This window comes from Herpailurus yagouaroundi, unplaced genomic scaffold (genome assembly GCF_014898765.1).
Source record: "Herpailurus yagouaroundi ecotype Mexico unplaced genomic scaffold, PumYag 182, whole genome shotgun sequence".
In the NCBI taxonomy this organism is placed as follows: domain Eukaryota; kingdom Metazoa; phylum Chordata; class Mammalia; order Carnivora; family Felidae; genus Herpailurus; species Herpailurus yagouaroundi.
This window is the reverse complement of record NW_024412413.1, coordinates 52,865,905-52,874,197: the sequence shown is the minus strand read 5'-3', so window position 1 is coordinate 52,874,197 and position 8,293 is coordinate 52,865,905. Positions and strand designations below refer to the sequence as shown.

Genomic DNA, 8,293 nt, shown 5'->3' with positions numbered 1-8,293 from the left:
TCACAAACCGCGAGATCATGACCTGAGCCTAAACCAAGACTCAGAAGCTTAACTGACTGAGCCACCAGGTGCCCCTAGGTACCCTTTAAAAAAACTTTTTTTTTAAGTAAGAAGAAGAAACATTTAGATTAAATGTTTTCATCACCCCCTCACATTACCTCTCCAAAGAGGTAATGAGATGAAGTTTTGTTTTTCAACCATGGGAAGTTGAAGAATTTCAGCTAACTAGCCTGCTGGTCTAAGTAAGAGAAGAGAGATGGACAAAATGATTGCTTCCCTGAGAAGCTTGGCTGGGACCAAGTGAAGGTCTTCACAGCCTGGTGTCTATACAAGACGCCGATACTGGAAATAACATGAGTCTGGGTATATCTGAGCATGTGGACTGAGCTCCCGGATTTAATTACAAACCACTGAGTCGAAGGGAGTTCATCATTGTTTGTATCACACATCTATAACACATGTAGATCTGCTCCCCAGCAAGCCCCAACAACAAAAGCCTATCTGACTAGTCATCCTCCTGCTCTTCTAAATTGAATTTTCCAGATTTAAGTAGCTGAATCTGAAGTAAGCTTCTGAAAGGAACCAGTTTATCTGGTATCTGTAGCAGAGATTGGCAAAATTCCACATTCAGGACCAAGTAGCCTGGAGCCTGTTAACGTTTTTTCTTTAACAGCTTTATTGAGATATAATTCATGTGCCATACAGTTCCCCCTTTTAAAGTGTACAATTCATTGGTTTTTAATATATTTTCTGAGTTGTGCTACCATCGCCACAATTAATTTTATAACATTTTCATCACACCCCCAACAATCCCATACCCATAAGCAGTCATTTCCCCTGTCTCCCCTAACTGTAATTAATCACTAATCTACTTTTTGTCTTTATATATTTGCCTATTCTGACATTCCATGTAAATGAAATCATACAGTATTTGGTCTTTTATGCCTGGTTTCTTCCACTTAGCATGTTTTCAGGATTCATCCATGTTGTAGCACATCAATACTTCATTTCTCTTTATTGCCAAATAATTTACTATATGGATGTTTCCACATTTTGGTTATGAATAATGCTGCCATGAACATTTGTACACAATATTTTGCATGATATATATTTTCATTTCTCTTCGGCGTATATATACCTAGAAGTAGAATTGCCGGATCATATGGTGACTCTATCTTTAACCATTTGAGGAACTGCCAGACTGCTTTCCAAGACGGCTGTGATATTTCACATTTTTACCAGTAGTGTGTGAGGGTTCCAATTTTGCCAAGAATTGCTATTATGTATCTTTTTTATAATAGCTACCTAGGGGGTGAGAAGTGGCATCTCGTGGTTTTGTTTTGCATTACTCTAATCTGCAGCCAATTTTTATATAGTCGAAAACTAAGAATGGTTTGTACATTTTTTAAATGTTGAGAAAAACACTTCATGATACATGAAAATTTTCTGAAATTTAAATTTCAGTCTCTATAAATAAAGTTTTATTGGAATATAGCCAAACCCATTCATTATGTATTGTCTGTGGCTGCTTTTCTCACTACGCCGAAGTAATTACAACAGAGACAATATGGCCTGCAAAGCCTAAAATATTTACTGTCTGACCATTCACAGAGAAAGTTTCGCAACCCTGGTCTACAATATAGTTGGATTCGACTACAAAGGATCTGGGGTAGGAAGGAGGAAGTATGACTGCCTGGTATGAATAGATTCCTTCTTTCTTTCCTTCCTTCCTTATTCCTTCCTTCCTCTTTCTTTCTTCCTTTCTTTTTCCTTTCATAGGCTCCACGCCCAATGTGGGGCTCAAACTCATGACCCTGAGATTAGGAGTCATATGCTCTACCAACTGAGCTAGCCAGGAGCCCAGATTTTTTTTTCCTTAATAAAAATAGAACGCAAGCTGGCAGAATAAGGAAACACATCAGGATATTATGGAACTTAGGTAGACCACCATATTTTTATCTGAGTCATTATTATAACATTCTTCCAAATCTGGGCTCTCCCCGTCGTACAAATTTCTCCCAGAGTTCTATTCCTAATCTGCCACTCTGATCATGTATTGTTCATCAGAAACCTCTAGGGGTTTCCCACATCCACAGACTCTTAGGACCATTTAACCAGGGTCTGGCATGATCTGGTAGCATCTTAATGTTCCAACCTTGTCTTCCAGCACTTTGAACCAGACCACCCAGCCTGAATTTCAGGATTCTGTGCTCATTCTTATTTTTCTTCTACGTAGAATGCTTTTTCTCTTCTCCAAATCCCAAACACACTTTATTATTGTTATTGTGAAATGTTTCAAGTATACAGAGAGGTAAAGAGAATGATATAGGAATATCTATGCACTCACCAACCACCACGCTTTGTCAAGTCTTATCATTTTCCATGTTCTGTGGTGTTAAAAAAAATATCGTAGAGTTAGTTATTTTTAAAGCCTCCTCAAATACAAAATCTTATAAGTAGGCCTCCTTGACACCTTCTTCCTGTGATCTCCTGTGATTTCCTGTAACACTTTCTATGTACCTCCATCATTGACCTGTTCTGTCCTTATAAAATATTTTGAATATTCCTCACTATTATCATTCTCATGGAGGGGTACAAAGATTATTTATTTTAGGTAGTCTAACGAAAAGACATTTAAAAAATTTTTAACTGTGGGTTTCTTTTTTTTTTTTTAATTTTTTTTTTCAACGTTTATTTATTTTTGGGACAGAGAGAGACAGAGCATGAACGGGGGAGGGGCAGAGAGAGAGAGGGAGACACAGAATCGGAAACAGGCTCCAGGCTCTGAGCCATCAGCCCAGAGCCCGACGCGGGGCTCAAACTCACGGAGCGCGAGATCGTGACCTGGCTGAAGTCGGACGCTTAACCGACTGCGCCACCCAGGCGCCCCTGTGGGTTTCTTTTTTAATGTTTATTTTTGAGAGAGAGAAAGAGACAGAGTGAGAGTGGGGAGGGGCAAAGAGAGAGGGAGACACAGAATCTGAAGCAGGCTCCAGTCTCTGAACTGTCAGCACAGAGCCCGATGCCGGACTTGAACCCACAGACTGACTCTGACATCATGACCTGAGCCAAAGTCAAGTGCTTAACTAACTGAGCCACCCAGGCACCTCCAAAATTGTGTTTATTTAAAAATGTACACTAGATGGGCACCTGGGTGGCTCAGTCAGTTGAGTGTCTGACTCTTGATTTCAGCTCAGGTCATGATCTCACGGTCACGGGATCGAACCCTGTGTGGGGCTCTGTGTTGGGCACAGAGCCTGCTCAGGATTCTCTCCCTTCCTCTCCCTCTGCCCCTCCCCTGCTTGCACTCACTCTCTCTCTCTTAAAAAGTAAAAATGGGGGCGCCTGGGTGGCGCAGTCGGTTAAGCGTCCGACTTCAGCCAGGTCACGATCTCGCGGTCCGTGAGTTCGAGCCCCGCGTCGGGCTCTGGGCTGATGGCTCAGAGCCTGGAGCCTGTTTCCGATTCTGTGTCTCCCTGTCTCTCTGCCCCTCCCCTGTTCATGCTCTGTCTCTCTCTGTCCCAAAAATAAATAAACGTTGAAAAAAAAAATTTTTTAAAAAAATAAAAAATAAATAAAAAAATAAAAAAAAGAAATGTATGTACATACTAGTGTTTAAAAATATATATCTAGATCACCAACTCTGTGATTTCCCAGATATCCTTTAGGACATGGCTAAAGTAGGTAGAGATAGTAGAAAATTATTGAGTAAATAAAAATATAGATGATATGGCAAAAATTTTGAAGATTATATTCAAATAATTTAGCTTAGAAAACTTAGCTTGTTAGAACAGGGACTTAGTTTTGTTTATTTTTGTATGCTCTAAGTACCCAACTAACCCAGAAAAGATGCTTATTGAATTGAGTTTATTTCTCTCTGGGGCAAGATCCTTGAAAATCAAAGGGAACCTCCTAAACCTTCTGACAGACCACTTAAGACATTTCCTCCACATTGAATGCCCGTGGCACATATGCCAGAGACAGATGGTGCTTTTTTCCCCTCTCTCCCCATCCTGTCCATTATGACAAGTTGCCCCAGTTGGGGCTTGATTAAGTATGAAATAATGCCGGTGATAGTCATGTTCTGAAGGCATGAGGACTCCAGCTTGCCAGGATGCTCTCATCAGCGTTGCTTCAACAGAACAATCTCAGCAAATTTCAGTTTGTGGACCATTTTGGTTCTTGGATCTGGTCCACCACACACACACACACACACACACACACACACACACACTCAGCATACTTTATGTTTTAGAGAAGTGTTTCTTGGTCTCCTTAAAATTCACTATTTTGTGGCATTTCTTTCTTCCTTTCTTCCTCCCTCCCTCCCTTCCTCTGTCACTTCCTCCCTCTCTTCCTTCCTCCCTTCCTTCCTTTGTAGGCTTCACGCCCAGCACAGAACCCAGCATGGGATTTGAACTCACGCCCCTGAGATTGAGACCTGAGCTGAAGTCAAGAGTCAGACACTTAACCAACTGAGCCACCCAGGCACTCCTGGCATTTTTTCATTATTGTTAATACTGAACCATCTGAAGTCACGTTGGCAACTGAATTTGGTCTTGAGACTTGGCAGTGAGAAATCATTTTGTATAGCAAACCCAATGCACAATGTTAGCCAAATTATGTCATACGGTTACAAAACTCCTGTCCTATCTTCCAGCTTTTCTGAGTAAATGTGACTCTTTCAGAAGTTTCACTCCTCCTACCCTAAAATGACCTTATATGCTCTCAGATATCAGAGGATCCTAAGTGTGATGAAATCCTTTATTTCCTTTCTTATAGCCTGCTTAAATTTTAAGGTGGTGTTTTGGGAGAGTGGGAAGCAGGGGGAACTCCTGAGACCTCTGAGTCACAAAAGGAGATCAGAACATGTCTAAAGTTTGATTTAACCCTCAAAGCTTCACTCATATTGGGCTAAATAAGCCTCTGGGAGAAGCCTATGAAACTTCTGTATATGGCTTTAACAAGTGTTTTCTTTCCTAATTCCTACTGCTAAGGCACAGGTCTTTGCTGATCTTAAAACTCCATGACAGCACTAGCTTATAAGCAGGTTTTTTAATGTTACACTTTATTATCCAAATAAGACACTTTTATAAATGAAACAGGGGTACTGGGAAGAAAAAGGCATAAACCACCGAGCCTCTTATCTATAACAGATCCTTTCAAACTGGGGACTGGTTTTTGGTTTTTTTTTTTTTTCTTCCCAGGGGAGGGGACTAGTTTTCAACTTGAAAGTCTATGGGGTTTCTCAGAGAGTTTGAAGTTTTGTTTTCATTTCAGTGACATGGCTGTGTTGGCATTGTTTATGCTAATCCATTGTTTGTCCCGAGTGGGAAAATTTTAATTGTCCCTGGTCAAAAAGAGAACAGAATCAGACTTCACTTCCAGATAGGGAAATGTTCAAGCCAAGCCAAGTCAGGGGACAGCATGGCCTGTAAAAAAAAGACATGTAGTAGTTCTGAAAGAGAAAAGTGTGATAGCAGGATACTGAACTCAAGAGCCTATGTTATATATTGTACCATATTCATTTTGCAAGAGGAGATGGAGTTTCAGCAAAATGTCATACGTTACATTAAAAATGTTAATTTGTATTTAATTTTATAAACGTTTCAATCCTAAATTTGTGTTGGTTAAGTGTCCAACCTCTGCTCAGGTCATGATCTTGCCGTTCGTGAGTTTGAGCCCCACGTCGGGCTTTTTGCTGACAGCTAAGAGCCTGGAGCCTGCTTCAGATTCTGTGTCTCCCTCTGTCTCTGCCCCTCCCCTGCTTGTGCTCTGTTTCTCTCTCTCAAAAATAAACATTAATAAATAAATAAATAAATAAATAAATAAATAAATAAATTTGTGTTGACTTAATAAGAGCATAAGGAGCTTTCTTACACCTGTATTTATGTAGTACATATTAAAGAAGCATAACAACAAAAAATAATTTAATTTTGAAGGTCCACAGGAATTGTAAAAGTTTAAGAGTCCATTCTCCTGCTTAGAGCAGTTTTAGTATTAGATCTTTTTCTTCCTAACCCAACTATGCCCTCTGGTGGTTAGTTGCTGATAGAAGCAAAATACTCCCTTTATAAATGTCCTTTTCAGATTCATTTGTAGATCAGCTGTGCAGCCGACAAAATAATTTCCCTGTAGAAACGGTGTTGTAAACAATGGCAGTTACTGCCGGATAGCCCACAAAAACCCACAGTGGTTCTAGGTCACTTGATCCTCAGCCTCCTTTGACCTCCTCCACTGCCTTCCTCACTGGCCAAACAAACAGATCACCATATCCCCAGTCACTGTCAACACCACTACTACTCTGTCCCCATACCTTTCCCGAGTAGAAAGAGGGAGGAAGTGAGTTAGTGCTTCTGTCAACTCCAAAATCTTATAGAAATAACTTGTGCCCTGAAACCCCTCCCCCTCCTGGGGCCTTCAGAGGAATGGGCCACCTAGAAGGAAACTTGGAGGTCCTCTTTGCTTCTTTCCAAATCTCGGGGTAAATAATCTTGCTTCCTTTTCTTTTGTCCTGCCCAGAGCTCCTCTTAGTTTTTCAGGGTTAGAGTCATCTTCCAAGTAGAAGGCAACAAGGAAGGAAAAGCAGACTAGGAAAAAGTGGAAAGAAAAGAAAATGCTTTGACCCAAGGTTTCCCCAAACCCAGAAGTCAGAAGTCTCTGATATCTAACCAGTAAACCTTCAAACACCTGGTCTCCTCCATGCTTGACAACTTTCCTTTACCAGTCCCTTCTGGAAGAGGAAGGGTTGAGGGAACAGTCTCATGGTACCTGGTGTGTATCATACCAGGAGCATTTAAGCAGTCAGCTATTATTTGTACTTTGTGATTCCGAGGGCCTCTCCCTGGTGAGGGATAGGGACGATGTGGACCCTGCTGTGTCTAGGCAGATACGAATCCCATTTTCAACAACTAGAAGAGGAGCGCCTGGGTGGCCCAGTAGATTAAGTATCCGACTTCAGCTCAGTTCATGATCTCACAGTTTGTGGGTTTGAGCCCCAAGTCGTGCTCTGTGCTGGCAGCTCGGAGCCTTGAGCCTGCTTCAGATTCTGTGTCTTCTTCTCTCTCTCTCTCTCTCTCTGCCCCTCCCCTGCTCATGCTCTCTTTCTCTCTGTCTCTCTCTCTCTCTCAAAAATAAATAAACATTAAAAAAAATTTTTTTAAAGATAAAGGAACTAGAAGAACTCTTCAGAAGATTATTGAATCCATTTATAGTGACAAAAGGGAAAATTTATATGATTTTAACAAAGTAGGAAAAAATAGCAAAAACATACAGACAAGTGAAACACTTCAGCTAGTTAGAGTACCTGACTGTGGTACATTACTTAATTTGGAATTGCCCTAACATTGACATAATGTGAAAGTTTATTTAAAATAAATGAAAATGTTGATTATTTTATCTATTGCTATTTAGTAAACCACTCAGTGGGGAGTAGGAGAGACTTAGAAGCTGGCCAGCAGGGAAACTGCTGATGGCTGTGAAAGGTTTTTTATTCATACCAGCAGCATCACACTGTGATATGAATTTTTTTCTCTCTATCATTCTTCTAGGTAAGGAAAGGAAAAGAAAGCGGGAAACACTGGAAAAGTAAACGAGTTCTTTCCTGTGAAGGTGAGCTTGATTATTTTTCTGTTGAATTTTGGTAAAATAGCAAGGATTAGATTAATTAATGATTGATAACAAATGAAGATTAGAACAGGTAGGGTACTTAATGCTACCTAAATATTTGTATTTAAGTTTTTATCTGCATCATGTATCCTATTTGAAAATAAAGTTTCTGTAAAGTACAAAAACAAAAATAAAATACTTTGAGTGTGAAGAAATAAATTAAAAAAAAAACCCAAAGAATCTAAAACTCAGAAGCTTAAAACAACCCTTTATTTAAAAACAAAACAAAGTTGAGCTCATAGAAACAGAGTAGAAAGTGCTTGTATATTTTTGAAAGAGAGAGAGAGAGAGATAGTGTGAGTGGGGGAGGAGCAGAGAGAGAGGGAGACACAGAATCTAAAGCAGGCTCCAGGCTCTGAGCTGTCAGCACAGAGCCCAACTCAGGACTCAAACCCATGAACCCTGAGATCATGACCTGAGCTGAAGTCAGATGCTTAACTGACTGAGCCACTCAGGTGCCCCAAGGGTACAAATTTTTAGTTGTAAGATGAAGAAAGTGTGAGAATCTAATGTGTAACATGGTGACTATAGTTGATAATACTGTATTGTATAAATGAAACTTGCTAGGAAAGTAGAACTTAAATATTCTCACTTAAAAAGGTGAATATGGCGGGGGGGGGGGGGG

The 8,293-nt window shown here is 40.3% G+C and overlaps 1 protein-coding gene and 1 long non-coding RNA gene across 4 annotated transcripts in view; one reads left to right on the top strand and one right to left on the bottom strand.

The window, feature by feature from the left end:
* Positions 1-8,293, bottom strand: part of CUNH12orf56 (chromosome unknown C12orf56 homolog) — a 119,792-nt gene that overhangs the window by 23,535 nt on the left and 87,964 nt on the right. The window lies entirely within an intron of this gene.
* The window catches only part of LOC121040826 (uncharacterized), a 90,118-nt gene continuing 83,328 nt past the window's right edge, over positions 1,504-8,293 (top strand). Inside the window, exons 1-2 of the long non-coding RNA XR_005795464.1 lie at positions 1,504-1,696; positions 7,551-7,611. This is a non-coding gene — a long non-coding RNA (uncharacterized LOC121040826). The remainder of the gene's footprint in view (positions 1,697-7,550; positions 7,612-8,293) is intronic.